Source organism: Primulina eburnea, chromosome 7 (genome assembly GCF_022965805.1).
Source record: "Primulina eburnea isolate SZY01 chromosome 7, ASM2296580v1, whole genome shotgun sequence".
In the NCBI taxonomy this organism is placed as follows: domain Eukaryota; kingdom Viridiplantae; phylum Streptophyta; class Magnoliopsida; order Lamiales; family Gesneriaceae; genus Primulina; species Primulina eburnea.
This window is the reverse complement of record NC_133107.1, coordinates 27,090,067-27,116,741: the sequence shown is the minus strand read 5'-3', so window position 1 is coordinate 27,116,741 and position 26,675 is coordinate 27,090,067.

The following is a 26,675-nucleotide window of genomic DNA, read 5'->3' as shown; positions in this document are numbered from 1 at the left end:
AAGTTAATATTCCTTTATTAGATGCAATAAAACAGGTACCATCATATGCTAAATTTTTGAAAGACTTGTGCACTGTGAAAAGAAAATTGAATGTGAAAAAGAAAGCATTTTTAGCCGAACAAGTAAGTGCAATCATTCAAAATAATAATACTTTGAAATACAAAGACCCTGGTTGTCCTATTATTTCATGTATTATTGGAGAACGAAAGATTAAAAAAGCCTTGCTTGATCTTGGAGCTAGTGTTAATTTACTTCCATATTCAGTTTATCAAGAACTCAATCTAGGCGAGTTAAAATCTACTTCGGTAACGCTTTTACTTGCTGATAGATCTGTTAAAGTGCCAAGAGGTATGGTAAAAGACGTGTTGGTCCAAGTTGATAACTTTGAATATCCTGTCGATTTCATAGTTTTAGATACACAACCTATCGAAGCTTGTAATGCAATTCCTGTAATTCTGGGTCGTCCATTTTTAGCAACTTCTAATGCTCTTATAAATTGCAGGAATGGAATAATGAAGTTGTCATTTGGTAACATGACCTTGGAGCTCAATGTTTTTAATCTTTGTAAGCAACCACATGACAAAGGAGATGAAAGTGAAGATGAAAATTTTATTGAAACTCTTGTGGAAGAAAACATTCAAGAAGGGAGTACTCGTGATCAATTAGATATTTGTTCAATTGAAACTGTTAAAGAAAATATTGAAATTGATCTTGATGATTTTATCAGGTATCACTCGTTACCAGGATCAGAGAAAGAATTTGATGCAAAATATGAGAACAAATACGAACCACCAATATTGGAGTTAAAACCCTTGCCAGAAGAATTGAAGTATGCATTTCTTGGAGAAGATGAAATATATCCGGTGGTAATTTCTTCCAAACTAGAAAGTGATCAAGAAGGTAAATTAGTTGATATGCTTAAAAGACATAAAAATGCAATTGGGTGGACACTAAAAGATCTCAAGGGCATTAATCCACTAATTTGCACTCACAAAATTCATTTAGAAGAAAATGCAAAAACATCTCAACAACCACAAAGGATATTAAATCCACATATGAAAGATGTTGTGAAAACTGAAGTTCTCAAACTACTTGATGTTGGGATTATCTACCCTATTTCTGATAGTAAGTGGGTAAGCCCAACACAAGTAGTTCCAAAAAAATCTGGCATCACAGTGCTAAAAAATGAAAAAGGTGAATTGTTAACAAGTCGAGTCCCATCTAGTTGGCGGATGTGTATTGATTATAGAAAATTAAATGACGCCACTAGAAAAGATCATTTTCCATTACCATTTTTGGATCAAATTTTAGAAAGAGTAGCAGGTCATCCATACTACTGTTTTCTTGATGGATATTCAGGTTATTATCAAATTCTCATTGCACTCGAAGATCAAGATAAAACTACACTCACATGTCCTTTTGGAACATTTGCATTTAGAAGGATGCCATTTGGATTATGCAATGCCCCAGCAACATTTATTGCGACATGGTTGAAAATTGTTTGGAAATTTTCATGGATGATTTAACTGTCTTTGGGAATACATTTGATAATTGTCTTGAAAATTTGGAAAAAATTTTAAAAAGATGCGAGGAAAAAGGTCTTATTTTAAATTGGGAAAAATGTCATTACATGATTACTTCTGGGATTGTTCTGGGACATGTCGTGTCATCTCATGGAATTGAAGTTGATAAAGCCAAAGTGGATGTCATTGCAAATTTACCCCCTCCAAAAACCATTAAAGAAATTCGCTCATTTTTGGGACATGCTGGATTTTATAGGAGGTTTAGAAAGGACTTTAGTTTAATCTCTAAACTCATTTGTAACCTCTTAACAAAAGACAGTGTATTTGAGTGGACTCAAGAATGTCAAAATGCTTTTGATAAAATCATTCGACATTTAACAATAGCTCCTATCATAAAACCTCCTGATTGGTCTTTACCATTTGAAATCATGTGCGACGCGAGTGATTATGCAGTCGGTGCAGTACTGGGTCAAAGAAGAAACAGTAAGCCTTATGTGATATATTATGCAAGTAGAACTTTAAACAATGCTCAAATGAATTACTCCACAACTGAAAAAGAACTACTTGCTGTAATATTTGCATTAGATAAATTTCGTTCTTATTTGATTGGATCAACGACTATTGTGTTTACTGATCATTTTTTCTATTAGATATTTTTTGACGAAACAGGATGCAAAGCCACGACTGATACGATGGATTTTGTTGCTCCAAGAATTTGACATTGTGATCAAAGATAAAAAAGGAACCGAGAATGTCGTAGCCGATCATTTATCGAGACTAGTAACAGGATCATCTTGTGAAATGAAACCAATTAACGATAATTTTTCTGATGAACATCTATTTTCAGTTACTACTACAACTTGGTTTGCTAACATAGTAAATTTTCTTGTGACAGGAAAAATGCCACCGCAATGGAGTTCTCAAGATAAAAGAAAATTTTTGAATGAGGTAAAAAAATTTTATTGGGATGATCCGTATCTGTTCAAGTATTGCCCGGATCAAATTTTTCGACGTTGCATACCCGAAAATGAGGTAAGTAGTGTCATTAAATTTTGTCATTCAGAAGCATGCGGAGGACATTTTTCTTCAAAGAAAACGGCTGCAAAAATCTTGCAGTGTGGATTTTATTGGCCCACTTTGTTTAAAGACATCCACGAAATCTGCAAGATCTGTGAAAATTGTCAAAAATTGGGTGCGATTTCAAAAAGAAACATGATGCCTTTGAATCCTATCATTGAAATTGAAATTTTTGACTGTTGGGGAATTGATTTTATGGTACCTTTTCCACCGTCGTTTGGATACTTGTATATTTTAGTTGCAGTTGATTATGTTTCCAAATGGATAGAGGCAATTCCATGTCGAACAAATGATCATAAAATCGTCATCAAATTTTTAAAAGAAAATATTTTTAGTAGATTTGGAATTCCTCGAGCCATGATAAGTGATGGGGGAACTCACTTTGTTAATAAACCATTTGCTTCATTAATGAAAAAATATGGTATTACTCATAAAGTAACTACTCCTTATCATCCTCAAACAAATGTACAAGTTGAATTAGCTAATAGGGAGATAAAGCAAATTTTGGAAAAAACTGTTAACTCAAATAGAAAAGATTGGTCTCTGCGACTTAATGATGCACTTTGGGCATATCGAACAGCTTTTAAAACATCATTGAATATGTCTCCCTATAGGTTGGTTTATGAAAAACATTGTCATTTGCCTGTGGAATTGGAACATAAAGCTTATTGGGCGATCAAAACTTTAAATTCAAACATGGATGATGCCAACAATTCTTAGAAAATCTTTTGAGATTTTCTCAGAAATGATGCGTATGAGAATTCAATGATTTATAAAGCAAAAATCAAATCATTTCATGATAAAACAATTCTTAGAAAATCTTTTGAGATTGGTAAAAAAGTTTTGCTTTATAATTCTCGACTTCACATATTCCCAGGAAAATTACGATCAAGATGGACAGGCCCATATGTTGTAAAGCATGTATATAATTATGGAGCTGTGGATATTGAAAATCCTAAAAATGGTGATATTTTTAAAGTAAATGGACAAAGGCTTAAACCATTTTTAGAAAATGAAATCTTTCAAAAAGAGTTTATTTCCCTTTCTGATCCTTAAATTTTTATGTTGCATTTAAGTTTGTTTGTTTTTATTTCAGGTTTCTTAATCTTTTTATTTTCCTGGTTAAATGGCGGATAACGGTACTCCGTGACTCTCATAGTCGGTTAAATCAGTTTCTCACAATTGCTGATATAAAAAGAAAAAAAATCATTTCTTTTCTTTTCAAAATGGATGAAATTCTCTCAAAAATTTGTAAATATTTTCCCTCTGTTTCTGAAAATGTTCTAAGAAAAATTTATGCAGGAAGATGTAAAAGATTGAGATTGTTAATGCAAAAAGGAATTCCAGAAGATATTCGTCTTGTAATAGAAGCTAAGGTCCGATTAGGAGGAGAAGTTTCACAATCATTGCTCATTCGGTATTTGCCTGGATTAGGAAAAAGCACTTATGCGAAAAAACGAAGGGCCAAAAGGTTAGGGGTTTGTCATAAGTGTGCAAGATGGACTTGTGACAAACGATGCAGATCTTTGGGATGTGTTTCTGATAACAAAGAAGATAAAATTGATTTCATTAAGAATGGGCTGAGTAAGGAGTCTTTAGATAACATCTTATTGACTCTTGAGACGCATACTAGTGGACATGTGCATATTGAACTTCTCCGTTTATGGAAACAATTCCAAGATGAGCGTCATAGTCATGGGAATCTGACTAAAAAAGACCCTGTTTGCCAATTTATAAAAAAATTGGATGGGAAGCATATCCTCGACTCATAGAAGGCATTGAAGCCGTTTCTGGACGTAAAACCAGAGGAAAATTGTGAGCCACAATCACACTACTGTTTATATCTATGTGTGTCATTATTATTTTTACTAATTATTCTGTTTACAGCTGTGACCCATAGATTTGTCATGATAACATATTACCCCTATAAAATCTCTCATCTTTCTCTCTATTTTCGCAGAAAAAAAAAGAAAGTAAAAACATGGCTGGATCCTCTGCACAAACATTGAGAAATATTTGTGTATTTTGTGGGTCGAGTCCTGGAAAAAATGAAGTGTTTGTAGAAGCAGCGAAAAATAATCTTGGAAAGATATTGGCTGAGAGAAAAATTCACTTGGTATATGGGGGAGGTAATATTGGGTTAATGAGATCTGTTTCAACATCTGCTCATCTTGGAGGTAGTCAGGTTTTGGGTATTATTACTACAGCTTTAGCTGAAGGAAATATTACAGGTGTTACGATTGGGGAAGAATTAAAAGTTTTTTCTATGTATGAAAGAATCACCAAAATGATTGAAAATTCTGATGCTTTTATCGCACTACCAGGTGGTTTTGGTACATTAGAAGAAATTTTTCACACTGTTTCTTGGGCGCAACTTAATATCAATAATAAACCTGTGGGCTTGTTGAATATCAATAATTATTATGACAGTTTGTTGACATTTCTTGATAAAGCTGTGGAACATAATTTCATTTCAGAAAATTCACGACGGATGCTCATATGTGCTTCGACTGCCGACCAATTAATTGATGATTTGGAAGCTTTTGTTCATAAGCCTGATCCGATGATAACAAAGATCAATTGGTCGCAATCAAGCAGTAAGAAAAGGAAGTTGGATCATTGATTCAAAAGTCGTGGATTGGTTTGCGTTTGTTTCAGTTTGTTATCTTCATTAAAATTCCAGGTGATATCTCTTTCATTATGTACTCTTTATTAATAGTTATTTTGACATTAGGGACAATGTCATATTCTGAATGGGGGAGAACAAACTTATAAAAAAAAAAAAATTTAAAAAAAATTTAAAAAATAAAAATAAAAATATATATATATATTATTTTAAAATAAAAACATGTTTATTGTTTGTATCTTAGTAATTTTTGCAAAATATCATACATTACATGTTTGAAAGGTTTAGATTAGAAATTGTAATAATCTATCTAAGTATGTTTAAATTTTTATTTGAAAAAAAAAAGTCAATTTTAATATTTTGACCACTATAAAAATATGATTTATGAAATCTTTTTGAATGATTAACCATTGTGATAAAATCAGTTATTAAAGTATATGGCCCAAGATATACCTGATAAGAGTGCCTAAAATTTTTAAACTCACACATATTTTGCGAGTGAGTGGAGAGAATTGAGAAAACAGCTTGCGAGCCTTTATTGATCATCAGAGAGGCTATCTATTGTTTAGATATTGTGTTTTTATTTTGAAAAAAAAAAATTGATATTTCCTGAAAAAATGAAAAAAAGAAAAAAAGGGAAAGATGTTGAAGATCTATGTAATTTTTAAGTTACATGCTGCGACCCATTTATCTCTCATAAAAATACAAATAAAAAAAAAAAGAAACAAAAGAAAGAATGAGAGAAATACATTGTACAAATTAAATAAATATGTGGTCAAGAAGCATAAACTTAGTCTGATTCTATGATGTAAAAAAAAAAAAAGCAGGAAAAAAGTATATAATAAGAACAACTGGATTTTAAATCAATGGATTTCCTATCTTTTGATTAGTTTGGCTCGTTTGTCTGTCTGCATTCTGTAAACCATTTTCCTGAGCATTTATCTGTATTCGAACTCCATGAGAGAAATTATTCCCATAAATTGAAACACTTATTAACCTGTGAGAATATGGAGTTGAGACTCTTATTAGGAATTTCAGAAGGCCATGTACATTTAACTACCTGAAAACAAGCTTTGAATTGATCAGTTCAGATTATTTCATAAATTATAATTATAATGATCTTAATATAACTTTGACAGTTTTCAAATTTAATTTAAACACTTGGATAGTTTTGATTACATTTCTATTTAAATTAATCAATATGTTTTGTGTTGCTATTAACGCTTAAATTGCTAGGGACTAGCAATAAGCTGGTTGGGGAGTGTGATAAAGATAAAATATTGTATATTAATTAAATGTTTTATTATTTAAATATATAGTTTTTGTTTTATTAAATGTTTAAATATTATATGTTTTATAATAAATTGTATAAAATATAAGTTGTTGTGTAATTATAAGTTTTTATTATTTTTACAGGTTCGATAAAACAAGAATAACCTTGGCGTTGCAAATGGGATTAAGATGATTCTTGGACCTGTAGAAAGTTGATTATAATATCTACAATATTGTTGACAAGCATGAGATAAAAATCCTCTCACAATTGGGATCAAATTAAGCAACAAAGAAAGTTACCAAAGGAGTGGCAGTTTTACCATGCTCTAGTATTTTGACCATATCTCTCAAATTACTTGGTCAAATATTCTGAAAAAAATATCACAACTAGACAACTCAATTATCCACATGTTTCTTTTTATGTGAAGAAGCAAATTCGGAGAAGAATATTTTCAAAAGTGATGTGTAATATAATATGAATTTCTTGGAACATCAATGAAGACTTATGTATAAAAAATAATATTTTATTTGTGGTTGTCTCCCCAAATTTGGCTATAAATAGGGGTGCATTGTAATGTATTGAGATATCTCTCATTCTACGAACAAACCTTTGAGTTCATAATATTTCTCTCTATATTTTTCTTTTATTTCTTCATTTAAATATAATTAGCATGTTAATTTCATATTCAAAGTTTTACACTTTAAATAATGAATAGCTAACTTCCTAAAGTTGAGATGATAAGGTGAAACTCTTGGCAAGATAATAAGGTTATTAAAAGGTAAGAATGTATGTTTTATATTATTTAATTATTATTTATTGTTTATGTTATATTTATTTCTTTAAGCATTTTTATACCCTACTTATAAGTGGGAGTTTTGATTTATTGTTGCTATATGTTACACTAAATTCTTGGAACCATTTAAATGTTAGTTTGGTATTACCAACCATTTAAAGTGGATGCCTTGATTTATTATGTAATGCCCCAGAATTGTCGTAGAATTGATTAGATAAGATTAATGAAATATCCCAAGACTTGTAGAATTGATCAGATAAGATTTTGGGATGTTGCTCGGATCAAAAATATAATTTTTGATAACGTGCAAGACCGCACCCGCGCCCTTGTTTACACCGCACCCGCGGTGTGAGTACAGTAGGGTAGGGATTTTGGGCGAAGGAAGACCGCACCCGCGCTCCTTGCACTACCGCACCCGCGGGCAAGACACCGCACCCGCGCTCCTTGCACTACCGCACCCGCGGTCTTGCGTGCAGCAAGGAAAATATGCCACGTTTTTGTACATGCATGTAGTATATATAGGAAGGGAAGTCGTGTCTTCCTCTCAGTTTTTCAAGGGAAATCGACAGCTTAGAGAGAGAAACTTTCCTCTTTGCGTTGGAACTGGATTTACGAAGAAACCGTGTAGCAGAATTCGAATCCGAACACAGTATCGTACTCCTCTCGACTAGAGCTACACAAGGACATAAGTTTTATTACGTTTCGTAGTGTTTTGAAAATATGATGTTGCTAGAATTGCATGGGATTCAGATATGGTGTTTCTACTACCGTGGACATTGTAGAATTGAAGTCAGATTAAAGAACAGACTGTTTCTGCAATTGTTATGATTTTCAGAAGATATTGATTGAGATTAAACACTAGATTTGTATTGTTCTTGATTGAAGAATAGAGAGATGATTATTCTTGTATGTCTGGATAGATTATTCAGTAGATATGTGAAGTCAGATCGAAGAAAGAATACCGTATGTCTGTGTTTTGTATTTCAGCATCTCTGAAGATGTATTTGTTAGATATTCATATGCTGGAAACAGATTGATCAGATTCAGATATGAGTTAGATTATATCGTGATATTATTGATATGATCAGATTGTGTTTGGTTCAGAGTGATCAGATTATGTACTGAGTGAGTATTGATCAGAACAGATTGTGAATTGAGCTACACAGTGATATAGTGTATTCGATTTTGTCATTTCAGATCGGATATGGACAGACTGGACTTCAAGACTTCGTCTTCCTCGGACGGGGACGACAAAGGTATAATTCATGTGATATTCGGGAAGAAACAACTCAATTGAGATCACCATTTGAGTTGCCCAATAAATCACATACTATATCCTTGTTTATAAATTTGTTTATAGAACTTGTATGCAAATCTTGCTATGCTTTGTTTACAGATCATGTTGCATTGCATTAAGATGATTATGCTTGTTTACAGATTGTGTATTCATGCATTAAGATAGGAAAGTCTGCGAGATCATCCAGACTTCTAGACGTTCGGTGATATCACAGCTTAGGGGAAGATCATCGCCCCTATTGTAGATGCGGATACAGATCAGGCCGAAGTCTAGGAATAAGACGTACCGTCACCCCGATTGGAGAGTAGGTGATAGATCGTCTTATTCACCCCGGGATCCCTAGAGTTATAGATCGAGTCAAGTCTAGACATGATTGATTAGGACTTCATGCTTATATGGATGTGGCTCCTAGATCATGGGACCCATCGTTATTGCTTTCAGTTGTGCTAGCATGTTTTAATGATTTAGATTGTTTATATGCATGTTTATCTGATTTGAGCTGCATGCTTAATTTCATAGATTATGAAATATATTGTGTTTATACATGATCGCATGTTTTATGAATTAGTTTGTGTATATACATGCTTACCATGTTTTATACTGGGATTTATTCTCACCGGAGTTATCCGGCTGTTGTCGTGTTTTGTATGTGTGCATGACAACAGGTGGGGCTGGATCAGGGTCGAGAAGATGACGAGAGAAGACGAGTTTAGCGTGGTGATTCTGGACTTACAGTAGATTGGATTTTACTACTAGAACTTTAGTAGTGAACCTTAGACTAGAATGTTGTACATTATTGTATTTTTAATACTGAATTGTATTTTTATATACAGACATGTATAATATTTAGATTCCATTACCTTCCGCAGTTATATAATTTAAAAAGAAAAATTTTTAGACCCTGTTTTATCAGAACTGATAATTAATCCCAAAAAGATGATTAAGAAAATGATTAGCGTCCGGGTCCCCACAACAGGTGGTATCAGAGCCGATAGTTCCTCTAGCGATAGATCTTTTAGAGATAGATCCTTTAGATTGAGAGAGTAAGAACTGATAGATCTTTTAGACTGACTTAGATTGAGATAGAAGAGATGAGCGGGGTAGATTGAATTTTCTTCTTTGCATGTGATTGCTAGCATGAGATTGATTGCAATGTTGATTTACATTATGTGTGCTAGCATGATTATTGCTTTCCCTATTACATGTTGTTTGTTATCTGAGTTGATTGCAGCATGTAATGGTTAAGCCTGAATCAGAACCGAGTCTGGATCAGAGGTATATGATCTTTCTTTTTATGTAAAGAAGCAAATTCGGAGAAGAAGATTTTCAAAAGTGATGTGTAATATATATTAATTTCTTGGAACACCAATGAAGACTTATGTGTAAAAAATAATATTTTATTTGTGGTTGTCTCCCCAAATTTGGCTATAAATAGGGGTGCATTGTAATGTATTGAGATATCTCTCATTCTATAACAAACCTTTGAGTTCATAATATTTCTCTCTATATTTTTCTTTTATTTCTTCTTTAAATATAATTACATGTTATTTCATATTCAAAGTTTTACACTTTGAATAATGAATAGCTAACTTCCTAAAGTTGAGATGATAGGTGAAACTCTTGGCATGATAATAAGGTTATTAAAAGGTAAGAATGTATGTTTTATTATTAATTATTATTTATTGTTTATGTTATTTTTATTTCTTAAGCATTTTTATACCCTACTTATAAGTGGGAGTTTTGATTTATTGTTTGCTATATGTTACACTAAATTCTTGGAATCATTTTAAATGTTAGTTTGGTATTACCAACCATTTAAAGTGGATGCCTTGATTTATTATATATAAATATATTATAATATTAAATTCTTGAACCATTTAAATGTTATTTTGGTTTTACCAACCATTTTAACTTGGATTCCTTGCTTTACTATATATAAATATATCATAATAATATTTTCTTGGTACCATTTAAATGTTACTTTGGTTTTACCAACCATTTAAAGTGGGAACCTTGATTTAGTGTTTACAAATATATATATAACACAATAAATAGTTGACCACATTTATAAGTTTTGGTATATATTATATATTTATGAGATAATAATTTATAACATAATATAAATATGATTATTTAATATATTGGACCATTTTATTAAGTGGATTTCAATATTGTTCGTTAATGTAAACTTTATTAAATACCAAGAGTGGATCCTTTAATCTCAACTACTTAAATTAAAATTTGAACAATTAAAATTTACCCATTAAATATTCAAACAATTAAAATTAAAAAGAAACAAAAACAAAAACAAAACAAAAAGACATTGTAGTGGACTTGTAATTACCTTAGCTTCCTGTGGATACGATATTCGGACTCACCGAATTATATTACTTGTGGACAACCTGCTCTTGGGAGTGCAACAATCAAAGTCGCAACAAGTTTTTGGCGCCGTTGCCGGGGAAGTATAATTTAATTTCAAGTCTATTTAATTTTGTTTATAGTTTATTTTTCTTTATTTGAATTTTTATTGCTTTTGTGTGTTTTTATTCTTTGCATTTGCATTTGTATTTGCATGAGCATTGGTCACGTACACTTAGTGGTCGACTTATTCGAAATAATCCTTTATTTTTACAAAACATGGCGGAAGAACCCATCTAAGAAAATGAAGATGAAATTTAATCTCAACATGATCATGATAGACGAAGAACACTTAGAGATCACATGAATCCTACACGTACTAGTGCACCTTCATGTCTAGTTTTTCCCCTGATGCATCTCATTTAAATTTTAAGCCTGGTATTATCCAACTTTTACCCAACTTTCATGGCTTAGATTCTAAAAATCCATACATGCATTTACGAGAGTTTGAAGAAGTGTGCACCACATATAATGATCTAAATTGTAGCATGAACACCATTCGACTTAAGCTTTTTCCTTTTTCTTTAAAAGATAAAGCTAAAACTTGGCTACAATATCTTAGATCGGGATCCATTCGAACTTGGGATGAATTGCAACAACAATTTTTGAAAAAGTTTTTTCCATCTCATAGAACAAATTCTTTCAAAAGGCAAATCATCACTTTCACTCAAAAACAAGGAGAAACTTTTTATCAGTGTTGGGATAGATACAAAGAATGGCTTAATCTTTGTCCACATCATGGTTTTGAAATTTGGAGAGTTGTTTCTCTATTTTATGAAGGCTTAACACCTAAAGATAGGCAAATTTTTGAATTTATGTGTAATGGAACATTTGAAGATAAAGATCCAAACGAGGCAATTGAGTATCTCGATTCATTAGCTTAAATGCTCAAAATTGGGACACTATAGGTACAATCGAACCCTCAAACAAGATTCAATCTCCTACATCTGGTGGAGGTATGTACACTCTCAAAGATGAACATGATCTTCAAGATAGATTTACCTCTTTGGCAAGAAAAGTTGAGGCACTTGAATTGAAAAAGAATGGTCAATTAAAATCTGTTCAAGAAATTGTGTGTCACATCTGTGATACAAGTGATCATTTTACAAAAGATTGTCCCACTTTGCCCTCTTTTAAAGAATGTCTCCATGAACAAGCCAATGTTTTGAACAATTTCAAAGGCCAAATTTTGAACCATTTTCTCAAAATTACAATCCAGGTTGGCGAAATCATCCAAATCTTAGTTGGAGGAATGATAATGCTGCATAATTTTCACAACCACATTTCCAAAATCAACAAAATTTTCAAAATTATGCACCTTATGTTCCTCCACCTAAAAAAAATTTGGAAGATACATTGAATTCTTTCATTGCAAAGCAAGAGTCTATCAATACTCAAACTGCTCAAACCATGACAGATTTGAAAGATACTCTTGCTAAATTTGCATCTGCACTTAATGTTCATGAGAAAGGTAAATTTCCTTCACAACCTCTGCCTAATCCCAAGGATCATCATTCACAAACTGGAACTTCTGGAACTCAACCGATGGATCAGGTAAAATCTGTTATTACCCTTCGAAGTGGTAAGGTTGTGGAAAATCCATTCTTGAACCTTGTGAAGATGATGATAAATCAACTTCAAAGGATAAGGAAGTGGAACCCATAACTTCCGAAGAGGAGGTTAAACAAAAAGTGTCACCACCATTCCCTCATGCATTAAAAAATACAAAAAAATCAAATTGGAATTCTGATATATATGATATTTTTAAACAAGTAAAGTTAATATTCCTTTATTAGATGCAATAAAACAGGTACCATCATATGCTAAATTTTTGAAAGACTTGTGCACTGTGAAAAGAAAATTGAATGTGAAAAGAAAGCATTTTTAGCCGAACAAGTAAGTGCAATCATTCAAAATAATAATACTTTGAAATACAAAGACCCTGGTTGTCCTATTATTTCATGTATTATTGGAGAACGAAAGATTAAAAAAGCCTTGCTTGATCTTGGAGCTAGTGTTAATTTACTTCCATATTCAGTTTATCAAGAACTCAATCTAGGCGAGTTAAAATCTACTTCGGTAACGCTTTTACTTGCTGATAGATCTGTTAAAGTGCCAAGAGGTATGGTAAAAGACGTGTTGGTCCAAGTTGATAACTTTGAATATCCTGTCGATTTCATAGTTTTAGATACACAACCTATCGAAGCTTGTAATGCAATTCCTGTAATTCTGGGTCGTCCATTTTTAGCAACTTCTAATGCTCTTATAAATTGCAGGAATGGAATAATGAAGTTGTCATTTGGTAACATGACCTTGGAGCTCAATGTTTTTAATCTTTGTAAGCAACCACATGACAAAGGAGATGAAAGTGAAGATGAAAATTTTATTGAAACTCTTGTGGAAGAAAACATTCAAGAAGGGAGTACTCGTGATCAATTAGATATTTGTTCAATTGAAACTGTTAAAGAAAATATTGAAATTGATCTTGATGATTTTATCAGGTATCACTCGTTACCAGGATCAGAGAAAGAATTTGATGCAAAATATGAGAACAAATACGAACCACCAATATTGGAGTTAAAACCCTTGCCAGAAGAATTGAAGTATGCATTTCTTGGAGAAGATGAAATATATCCGGTGGTAATTTCTTCCAAACTAGAAAGTGATCAAGAAGGTAAATTAGTTGATATGCTTAAAAGACATAAAAATGCAATTGGGTGGACACTAAAAGATCTCAAGGGCATTAATCCACTAATTTGCACTCACAAAATTCATTTAGAAGAAAATGCAAAAACATCTCAACAACCACAAAGGATATTAAATCCACATATGAAAGATGTTGTGAAAACTGAAGTTCTCAAACTACTTGATGTTGGGATTATCTACCCTATTTCTGATAGTAAGTGGGTAAGCCCAACACAAGTAGTTCCAAAAAAATCTGGCATCACAGTGCTAAAAAATGAAAAAGGTGAATTGTTAACAAGTCGAGTCCCATCTAGTTGGCGGATGTGTATTGATTATAGAAAATTAAATGACGCCACTAGAAAAGATCATTTTCCATTACCATTTTTGGATCAAATTTTAGAAAGAGTAGCAGGTCATCCATACTACTGTTTTCTTGATGGATATTCAGGTTATTATCAAATTCTCATTGCACTCGAAGATCAAGATAAAACTACACTCACATGTCCTTTTGGAACATTTGCATTTAGAAGGATGCCATTTGGATTATGCAATGCCCCAGCAACATTTATTGCGACATGGTTGAAAATTGTTTGGAAATTTTCATGGATGATTTAACTGTCTTTGGGAATACATTTGATAATTGTCTTGAAAATTTGGAAAAAATTTTAAAAAGATGCGAGGAAAAAGGTCTTATTTTAAATTGGGAAAAATGTCATTACATGATTACTTCTGGGATTGTTCTGGGACATGTCGTGTCATCTCATGGAATTGAAGTTGATAAAGCCAAAGTGGATGTCATTGCAAATTTACCCCCTCCAAAAACCATTAAAGAAATTCGCTCATTTTTGGGACATGCTGGATTTTATAGGAGGTTTAGAAAGGACTTTAGTTTAATCTCTAAACTCATTTGTAACCTCTTAACAAAAGACAGTGTATTTGAGTGGACTCAAGAATGTCAAAATGCTTTTGATAAAATCATTCGACATTTAACAATAGCTCCTATCATAAAACCTCCTGATTGGTCTTTACCATTTGAAATCATGTGCGACGCGAGTGATTATGCAGTCGGTGCAGTACTGGGTCAAAGAAGAAACAGTAAGCCTTATGTGATATATTATGCAAGTAGAACTTTAAACAATGCTCAAATGAATTACTCCACAACTGAAAAAGAACTACTTGCTGTAATATTTGCATTAGATAAATTTCGTTCTTATTTGATTGGATCAACGACTATTGTGTTTACTGATCATTTTTTCTATTAGATATTTTTTGACGAAACAGGATGCAAAGCCACGACTGATACGATGGATTTTGTTGCTCCAAGAATTTGACATTGTGATCAAAGATAAAAAAGGAACCGAGAATGTCGTAGCCGATCATTTATCGAGACTAGTAACAGGATCATCTTGTGAAATGAAACCAATTAACGATAATTTTTCTGATGAACATCTATTTTCAGTTACTACTACAACTTGGTTTGCTAACATAGTAAATTTTCTTGTGACAGGAAAAATGCCACCGCAATGGAGTTCTCAAGATAAAAGAAAATTTTTGAATGAGGTAAAAAAATTTTATTGGGATGATCCGTATCTGTTCAAGTATTGCCCGGATCAAATTTTTCGACGTTGCATACCCGAAAATGAGGTAAGTAGTGTCATTAAATTTTGTCATTCAGAAGCATGCGGAGGACATTTTTCTTCAAAGAAAACGGCTGCAAAAATCTTGCAGTGTGGATTTTATTGGCCCACTTTGTTTAAAGACATCCACGAAATCTGCAAGATCTGTGAAAATTGTCAAAAATTGGGTGCGATTTCAAAAAGAAACATGATGCCTTTGAATCCTATCATTGAAATTGAAATTTTTGACTGTTGGGGAATTGATTTTATGGTACCTTTTCCACCGTCGTTTGGATACTTGTATATTTTAGTTGCAGTTGATTATGTTTCCAAATGGATAGAGGCAATTCCATGTCGAACAAATGATCATAAAATCGTCATCAAATTTTTAAAAGAAAATATTTTTAGTAGATTTGGAATTCCTCGAGCCATGATAAGTGATGGGGGAACTCACTTTGTTAATAAACCATTTGCTTCATTAATGAAAAAATATGGTATTACTCATAAAGTAACTACTCCTTATCATCCTCAAACAAATGTACAAGTTGAATTAGCTAATAGGGAGATAAAGCAAATTTTGGAAAAAACTGTTAACTCAAATAGAAAAGATTGGTCTCTGCGACTTAATGATGCACTTTGGGCATATCGAACAGCTTTTAAAACATCATTGAATATGTCTCCCTATAGGTTGGTTTATGAAAAACATTGTCATTTGCCTGTGGAATTGGAACATAAAGCTTATTGGGCGATCAAAACTTTAAATTCAAACATGGATGATGCCAACAATTCTTAGAAAATCTTTTGAGATTTTCTCAGAAATGATGCGTATGAGAATTCAATGATTTATAAAGCAAAAATCAAATCATTTCATGATAAAACAATTCTTAGAAAATCTTTTGAGATTGGTAAAAAAGTTTTGCTTTATAATTCTCGACTTCACATATTCCCAGGAAAATTACGATCAAGATGGACAGGCCCATATGTTGTAAAGCATGTATATAATTATGGAGCTGTGGATATTGAAAATCCTAAAAATGGTGATATTTTTAAAGTAAATGGACAAAGGCTTAAACCATTTTTAGAAAATGAAATCTTTCAAAAAGAGTTTATTTCCCTTTCTGATCCTTAAATTTTTATGTTGCATTTAAGTTTGTTTGTTTTTATTTCAGGTTTCTTAATCTTTTTATTTTCCTGGTTAAATGGCGGATAACGGTACTCCGTGACTCTCATAGTCGGTTAAATCAGTTTCTCACAATTGCTGATATAAAAAGAAAAAAAATCATTTCTTTTCTTTTCAAAATGGATGAAATTCTCTCAAAAATTTGTAAATATTTTCCCTCTGTTTCTGAAAATGTTCTAAGAAAAATTTATGCAGGAAGATGTAAAAGATTGAGATTGTTAATGCAAAAAGGAATTCCAGAAGATATTCGTCTTGTAATAGAAGCTAAGGTCCGATTAGGAGGAGAAGTTTCACAATCATTGCTCATTCGGTATTTGCCTGGATTAGGAAAAAGCACTTATGCGAAAAAACGAAGGGCCAAAAGGTTAGGGGTTTGTCATAAGTGTGCAAGATGGACTTGTGACAAACGATGCAGATCTTTGGGATGTGTTTCTGATAACAAAGAAGATAAAATTGATTTCATTAAGAATGGGCTGAGTAAGGAGTCTTTAGATAACATCTTATTGACTCTTGAGACGCATACTAGTGGACATGTGCATATTGAACTTCTCCGTTTATGGAAACAATTCCAAGATGAGCGTCATAGTCATGGGAATCTGACTAAAAAAGACCCTGTTTGCCAATTTATAAAAAAATTGGATGGGAAGCATATCCTCGACTCATAGAAGGCATTGAAGCCGTTTCTGGACGTAAAACCAGAGGAAAATTGTGAGCCACAATCACACTACTGTTTATATCTATGTGTGTCATTATTATTTTTACTAATTATTCTGTTTACAGCTGTGACCCATAGATTTGTCATGATAACATATTACCCCTATAAAATCTCTCATCTTTCTCTCTATTTTCGCAGAAAAAAAAAGAAAGTAAAAACATGGCTGGATCCTCTGCACAAACATTGAGAAATATTTGTGTATTTTGTGGGTCGAGTCCTGGAAAAAATGAAGTGTTTGTAGAAGCAGCGAAAAATAATCTTGGAAAGATATTGGCTGAGAGAAAAATTCACTTGGTATATGGGGGAGGTAATATTGGGTTAATGAGATCTGTTTCAACATCTGCTCATCTTGGAGGTAGTCAGGTTTTGGGTATTATTACTACAGCTTTAGCTGAAGGAAATATTACAGGTGTTACGATTGGGGAAGAATTAAAAGTTTTTTCTATGTATGAAAGAATCACCAAAATGATTGAAAATTCTGATGCTTTTATCGCACTACCAGGTGGTTTTGGTACATTAGAAGAAATTTTTCACACTGTTTCTTGGGCGCAACTTAATATCAATAATAAACCTGTGGGCTTGTTGAATATCAATAATTATTATGACAGTTTGTTGACATTTCTTGATAAAGCTGTGGAACATAATTTCATTTCAGAAAATTCACGACGGATGCTCATATGTGCTTCGACTGCCGACCAATTAATTGATGATTTGGAAGCTTTTGTTCATAAGCCTGATCCGATGATAACAAAGATCAATTGGTCGCAATCAAGCAGTAAGAAAAGGAAGTTGGATCATTGATTCAAAAGTCGTGGATTGGTTTGCGTTTGTTTCAGTTTGTTATCTTCATTAAAATTCCAGGTGATATCTCTTTCATTATGTACTCTTTATTAATAGTTATTTTGACATTAGGGACAATGTCATATTCTGAATGGGGGAGAACAAACTTATAAAAAAAAAAAAATTTAAAAAAAATTTAAAAAATAAAAATAAAAATATATATATATATTATTTTAAAATAAAAACATGTTTATTGTTTGTATCTTAGTAATTTTTGCAAAAATATCATACATTACATGTTTGAAAGGTTTAGATTAGAAATTGTAATAATCTATCTAAGTATGTTTAAATTTTTATTTGAAAAAAAAAAGTCAATTTTAATATTTTGACCACTATAAAAATATGATTTATGAAATCTTTTTGAATGATTAACCATTGTGATAAAATCAGTTATTAAAGTATATGGCCCAAGATATACCTGATAAGAGTGCCTAAAATTTTTAAACTCACACATATTTTGCGAGTGAGTGGAGAGAATTGAGAAAACAGCTTGCGAGCCTTTATTGATCATCAGAGAGGCTATCTATTGTTTAGATATTGTGTTTTTATTTTGAAAAAAAAAAATTGATATTTCCTGAAAAAATGAAAAAAAGAAAAAAAGGGAAAGATGTTGAAGATCTATGTAATTTTTAAGTTACATGCTGCGACCCATTTATCTCTCATAAAAATACAAATAAAAAAAAAAAGAAACAAAAGAAAGAATGAGAGAAATACATTGTACAAATTAAATAAATATGTGGTCAAGAAGCATAAACTTAGTCTGATTCTATGATGTAAAAAAAAAAAAAGCAGGAAAAAAGTATATAATAAGAACAACTGGATTTTAAATCAATGGATTTCCTATCTTTTGATTAGTTTGGCTCGTTTGTCTGTCTGCATTCTGTAAACCATTTTCCTGAGCATTTATCTGTATTCGAACTCCATGAGAGAAATTATTCCCATAAATTGAAACACTTATTAACCTGTGAGAATATGGAGTTGAGACTCTTATTAGGAATTTCAGAAGGCCATGTACATTTAACTACCTGAAAACAAGCTTTGAATTGATCAGTTCAGATTATTTCATAAATTATAATTATAATGATCTTAATATAACTTTGACAGTTTTCAAATTTAATTTAAACACTTGGATAGTTTTGATTACATTTCTATTTAAATTAATCAATATGTTTTGTGTTGCTATTAACGCTTAAATTGCTAGGGACTAGCAATAAGCTGGTTGGGGAGTGTGATAAAGATAAAATATTGTATATTAATTAAATGTTTTATTATTTAAATATATAGTTTTTGTTTTATTAAATGTTTAAATATTATATGTTTTATAATAAATTGTATAAAATATAAGTTGTTGTGTAATTATAAGTTTTTATTATTTTTACAGGTTCGATAAAACAAGAATAACCTTGGCGTTGCAAATGGGATTAAGATGATTCTTGGACCTGTAGAAAGTTGATTATAATATCTACAATATTGTTGACAAGCATGAGATAAAAATCCTCTCACAATTGGGATCAAATTAAGCAACAAAGAAAGTTACCAAAGGAGTGGCAGTTTTACCATGCTCTAGTATTTTGACCATATCTCTCAAATTACTTGGTCAAATATTCTGAAAAAAATATCACAACTAGACAACTCAATTATCCACATGTTTCTTTTTATGTGAAGAAGCAAATTCGGAGAAGAATATTTTCAAAAGTGATGTGTAATATAATATGAATTTCTTGGAACATCAATGAAGACTTATGTATAAAAAATAATATTTTATTTGTGGTTGTCTCCCCAAATTTGGCTATAAATAGGGGTGCATTGTAATGTATTGAGATATCTCTCATTCTACGAACAAACCTTTGAGTTCATAATATTTCTCTCTATATTTTTCTTTTATTTCTTCATTTAAATATAATTAGCATGTTAATTTCATATTCAAAGTTTTACACTTTAAATAATGAATAGCTAACTTCCTAAAGTTGAGATGATAAGGTGAAACTCTTGGCAAGATAATAAGGTTATTAAAAGGTAAGAATGTATGTTTTATATTATTTAATTATTATTTATTGTTTATGTTATATTTATTTCTTTAAGCATTTTTATACCCTACTTATAAGTGGGAGTTTTGATTTATTGTTGCTATATGTTACACTAAATTCTTGGAACCATTTAAATGTTAGTTTGGTATTACCAACCATTTAAAGTGGATGCCTTGATTTATTATGTAATGCCCCAGAATTGTCGTAGAATTGATTAGATAAGATTAATGAAATATCCCAAGACTTGTAGAATTGATCAGATAAGATTTTGGGATGTTGCTCGGATCAAAAATATAATTTTTGATAACGTGCAAGACCGCACCCGCGCCCTTGTTTACACCGCACCCGCGGTGTGAGTACAGTAGGGTAGGGATTTTGGGCGAAGGAAGACCGCACCCGCGCTCCTTGCACTACCGCACCCGCGGGCAAGACACCGCACCCGCGCTCCTTGCACTACCGCACCCGCGGTCTTGCGTGCAGCAAGGAAAATATGCCACGTTTTTGTACATGCATGTAGTATATATAGGAAGGGAAGTCGTGTCTTCCTCTCAGTTTTTCAAGGGAAATCGACAGCTTAGAGAGAGAAACTTTCCTCTTTGCGTTGGAACTGGATTTACGAAGAAACCGTGTAGCAGAATTCGAATCCGAACACAGTATCGTACTCCTCTCGACTAGAGCTACACAAGGACATAAGTTTTATTACGTTTCGTAGTGTTTTGAAAATATGATGTTGCTAGAATTGCATGGGATTCAGATATGGTGTTTCTACTACCGTGGACATTGTAGAATTGAAGTCAGATTAAAGAACAGACTGTTTCTGCAATTGTTATGATTTTCAGAAGATATTGATTGAGATTAAACACTAGATTTGTATTGTTCTTGATTGAAGAATAGAGAGATGATTATTCTTGTATGTCTGGATAGATTATTCAGTAGATATGTGAAGTCAGATCGAAGAAAGAATACCGTATGTCTGTGTTTTGTATTTCAGCATCTCTGAAGATGTATTTGTTAGATATTCATATGCTGGAAACAGATTGATCAGATTCAGATATGAGTTAGATTATATCGTGATATTATTGATATGATCAGATTGTGTTTGGTTCAGAGTGATCAGATTATGTACTGAGTGAGTATTGATCAGAACAGATTGTGAATTGAGCTACACAGTGATATAGTGTATTCGATTTTGTCATTTCAGATCGGATATGGACAGACTGGACTTCAAGACTTCGTCTTCCTCGGACGGGGACGACAAAGGTATAATTCATGTGATATTCGGGAAGAAACAACTCAATTGAGATCACCATTTGAGTTGCCCAATAAATCACATACTATATCCTTGTTTATAAATTTGTTTATAGAACTTGTATGCAAATCTTGCTATGCTTTGTTTACAGATCATGTTGCATTGCATTAAGATGATTATGCTTGTTTACAGATTGTGTATTCATGCATTAAGATAGGAAAGTCTGCGAGATCATCCAGACTTCTAGACGTTCGGTGATATCACAGCTTAGGGGAAGATCATCGCCCCTATTGTAGATGCGGATACAGATCAGGCCGAAGTCTAGGAATAAGACGTACCGTCACCCCGATTGGAGAGTAGGTGATAGATCGTCTTATTCACCCCGGGATCCCTAGAGTTATAGATCGAGTCAAGTCTAGACATGATTTGATTAGGACTTCATGCTTATATGGATGTGGCTCCTAGATCATGGGACCCATCGTTATTGCTTTCAGTTGTGCTAGCATGTTTTATGATTTAGATTGTTTATATGCATGTTTATCTGATTTGAGCTGCATGCTTAATTTCATAGATTATGAAATATATTGTGTTTATACATGATCGCATGTTTTATGAATTAGTTTGTGTATATACATGCTTACCATGTTTTATACTGGGATTTATTCTCACCGGAGTTATCCGGCTGTTGTCGTGTTTTGTATGTGTGCATGACAACAGGTGGGGCTGGATCAGGGTCGAGAAGATGACGAGAGAAGACGAGTTTAGCGTGGTGATTCTGGACTTACAGTAGATTGGATTTTACTACTAGAACTTTAGTAGTGAACCTTAGACTAGAATGTTGTACATTATTGTATTTTTAATACTGAATTGTATTTTTATATACAGACATGTATAATATTTAGATTCCATTACCTTCCGCAGTTATATAATTTAAAAAGAAAAATTTTTAGACCCTGTTTTATCAGAACTGATAATTAAATCCCAAAAAGATGATTAAGAAAATGATTAGCGTCCGGGTCCCCACAACAGGTGGTATCAGAGCCGATAGTTCCTCTAGCGATAGATCTTTTAGAGATAGATCCTTTAGATTGAGAGAGTAAGAACTGATAGATCTTTTAGACTGACTTAGATTGAGATAGAAGAGATGAGCGGGGTAGATTGAATTTTCTTCTTTGCATGTGATTGCTAGCATGAGATTGATTGCAATGTTGATTTACATTATGTGTGCTAGCATGATTTATTGCTTTCCCTATTACATGTTGTTTGTTATCTGAGTTGATTGCAGCATGTAATGGTTAAGCCTGAATCAGAACCGAGTCTGGATCAGAGGTATATGATCAGAGGAGGGCTGAGACAGATGGTGTAGATTGTGTACTAATCTGTTTGACATTCAGATATACCGCCTCGGAGAATTCCAGAAAGGGGTAGTACTTCTTCTGAACAGATAGATGCATCAAAAACTCAGATAGAAGCAAAGTTGGCAGAACTTCAGTTATTTCAGCCGCCGATGCTGAGTGGTACCGAGACATCGGAAGATTGTCAGAACTGGTTGGATGACATAGAAATACTATTTGACTTAATTGCTTGTACAGAAGAACAGAAAGTTAAATTGGTATTTCTCCAATTACGAGAGGCTGCCAGAAGTTGGTGGGTTACCATGAAAAGAGTATTAACACAACGTGGTACTGTGATCACGTGGGAAGTCTTCAGAGCTGAATTCTACCAAAGGTTTTTCTCCGTTTCGTATCGGGAGGACAAAAGAGCAGAATTTGAGAATTTGAGACAAGGCCTATTGAATATTGACAAATATGCTGCGAGATTCTCTATGCTACTGCGTTTTGCTCCTCATTTGGCTGGGAATGACGAAGCTGTAGTGAATCAGTTCGTCGGAGGATTGAATTCGGAAATAGCTGCGTTGATGAACATGCAGCAACCTTATCATTTTCCTGATACCTTGAGTACAGCAAAGAGGGCGGAAGCAAGTTTGACTAGACAATTGGGAAGATTGAGCGTGAAGCAATCCCAGACACAGCAATCCCCTCTCCGATGTGAACGTGGCAACACGAGTGGAAAGCAAGATTTGCTGAAAGCTCAAAGGAAACCGTTCAAGAAATTAGGAGGTGGTTCCTCTAGTTCCAGTGGTTCCAGCCCGAGCTATGCTGGGGTGTATTGCAGGACTTGTGGGGGAAGACATCCCACAGAGCAATGCCAGGGAGTGACTGGTAGTTGCCATATTTGTAGACAGCCGGGACACTTTGATAGAGTTTGTCCCCAGAAGAGTTCTTGAAGATTTTAAAGAGCAGGGTCAGTAGTGGTAATGACTGAAGAACAGACTCAGAATTCACAACAGGTACTATTTCTTGTATGATTATATGCATAGGTATTGATATGTACTAATGCATTATTTATGAATACCTGTGATTGAGTAGCATGGAGATATGCTATATCTGTTGGATCTGTGTTTACTGTAGTATTGATTCCTTGGTGGTTGAGGAATATGTTGATATCAGAAATGTCTGTGACATATGATATACTACGGTTAGATAAGAATGAGATTGAACTAGATTGTGATGTACTTGTGTTATATGATTCTGATTGCATTACTGACATGTATATGCTAAACAAGTACAGAAATATCGTAGAATGTGTGCCAGAAACGGTAAGATTCAGACCAGATTTGGCTGATAAACGGAGATTTTCCGGTAAGGATTCTAGATCCAGAATTCCTTAGATTATTGTACTGTTTATGACTCGATTATTACAAAAAGGAACAGATGGTATCCTTATGTATTCAATAGATCCATTGAAATCGAGTCTAGCAGTGACAGAGTTGCTAGTAATATAATAGTTGACTGGTGTTTGCCTCGATAAGATTTCAGATGTGTTTGATATCAGAAAGGTAGATTTCAGAATTGAATCAATACCGAGTATTGCTGGTATATTAGAACATAGTACAGAATGACTGACAGAATTGATATAATTGACAGATAAAAGAACCTTAGCTGAGAAATCCAGTTGATTGAGTATTTCTTTGGAAGATATTTCAGTTCTGTTTCTAAATTGATAGATTTTATGTTCAGAGGTATTCTGAAAATTATGCTTGGTATATCTATGATTTATTGATATATTGCAGCATTTGATTGATTATATTGAATGTTTGAAGATTGTGTTAAATATTCAGAGAACTATGATCAGTGTATACCGAAATGGGTCAGGTATGAATCCAGTATGCAGTTATGGATACAGTGTTTATTCAGAATATGCAGTATCTGAAGATCGGTTGATTTAGACAGTTAAGACAGAAAGATCAGGAATTCTAGAAATGTCAGAAATTATTATCTGCAGATTATCTTATTCTGATTATTTATTCTCTTATTGTTATATATATATCTGCTGAGTATTGTTATTGTTCTACATCCGTATTTGTGCGATATCTTATATTGTTGGGAGCATATGTTATTTGCAGATAAGATATAGCAGTTGATATGGGCAGTATGAGGATTGGTCAGATAGCCAGAATTTACAGTTGCCTGATTTTGTTATTTTATGAGTTTTCGTAAACTCACTAGATCTGTATAGGGTCTTTCTATTCTGAACCTGATGTGATATTACTGTTATTATGAATCGGTGTTTGATACAGATTAGTGTAAACAGTCAGACATGTGATCAGAATGTTCAGAATTTGTTTGTAGTAAACAGAACAGAGCATCAGTCAGAATAACAGATATTTGATTTTGTGTTATATGGGACTGATTATGATATGATATCAGAATGTTTCAGAATTGTTTACAGATTTTGATATTGATAGTCAGAGCTGAATACCAGGTAGGTATTTCTTACTTAATTTATGTTATTCACTGATTTGTTTATACAAGATAGTTCGAATCTGAACTCACAGATAGTGTCAGAACCGCATAGTAGTGGATTCAGTTTTCATTCAGATAGTTGAGAATGTATGATATTCGAACAGACAGTCGTGATATAAACAGATTAGATCGGTTATAACAGAATGTGTACAGAAATGTTGGCAGAAATTGTACTGACAAGTCTGAATTGCTAACAGAAGAAGCCAGAAAGATAGAAATCAGAAGATTATTACAGATTTTGTATAGTTCTGAATAGAAATGGGAGTACATTTCTATGGCTTTAGTAATGAAATTACCGCCATTTTCTTTAGATTATGAGATGATATGATTATGATTGACAGATTTCTCAATCTATATCTATCAGTTTGTACCAGATTACGTACAAACAGAACCAGATGGCATAGATCAATGTCAAAGAAATAGTCAGATTGACAAGAATGCAAGAATTAGATGATATCAAATTGTGATTTTGATGGAGTTGTACTTGTGATAGATTATATCATAAGCTCTCTTGTGCAGATTTATTACAGATTGACAGATAGTCAGAGTATATTACCGGATATTGACAGATAATTGTAGAGCTTTGGTACTGGATGTTAGTACTAGTTGATACCGATTATTGTCATGATATGATTGATTGTATGACAGTAGCTATCAAGATAGTTCAGAATGGACAGATTTAAGAAACCAACGTTGGATAATGACGATTGATAATTGAAGATGAAGATTGAATATGTCCTGGATTGGGATAAACAGATAGGATAACAACTACATATGGTATTGTTTTGTTATAGATTACAGGTTGGTATATACGGATGTTGTATAACCAATATTGTGAGATGAATTCAGTCAGAAGGATTGTGAGAAGTACTGTGATAGGATACTTCTTGACTTTGTATTCCTGATTAGAATCAAGAATGGATACAAGGGAGATATTGCCGAATGATGTTATTAAAAGGAGTTTGGATGGTAAACTCTGTTATACATTTCCTCTATTAGATTGGGATTGATTGGTTGCGAGTTCGAGGACGAACTCAGTTCTAAGAGGGGGAGAAATGTAATGCCCCAGAATTGTCGTAGAATTGATTAGATAAGATTAATGAAATATCCCAAGACTTGTAGAATTGATCAGATAAGATTTTGGGATGTTGCTCGGATCAAAAATATAATTTTTGATAACGTGCAAGACCGCACCCGCGCCCTTGTTTACACCGCACCCGCGGTGTAAGTCCAGTAGGGTAGGGATTTTGGGCGAAGGAAGACCGCACCCGCGCTCCTTGCACTACCGCACCCGCGGGCAAGACACCGCACCCGCGCTCCTTGCACTACCGCACCCGCGGTCTTGCGTGCAGCAAGGAAAATATGCCACGTTTTTGTACATGCATGTAGTATATATAGGAAGGGAAGTCGTGTCTTCCTCTCAGTTTTTCAAGGGGAATCGACAGCTTAGAGAGAGAAACTTTCCTCTTTGCGTTGGAACTGGATTTACG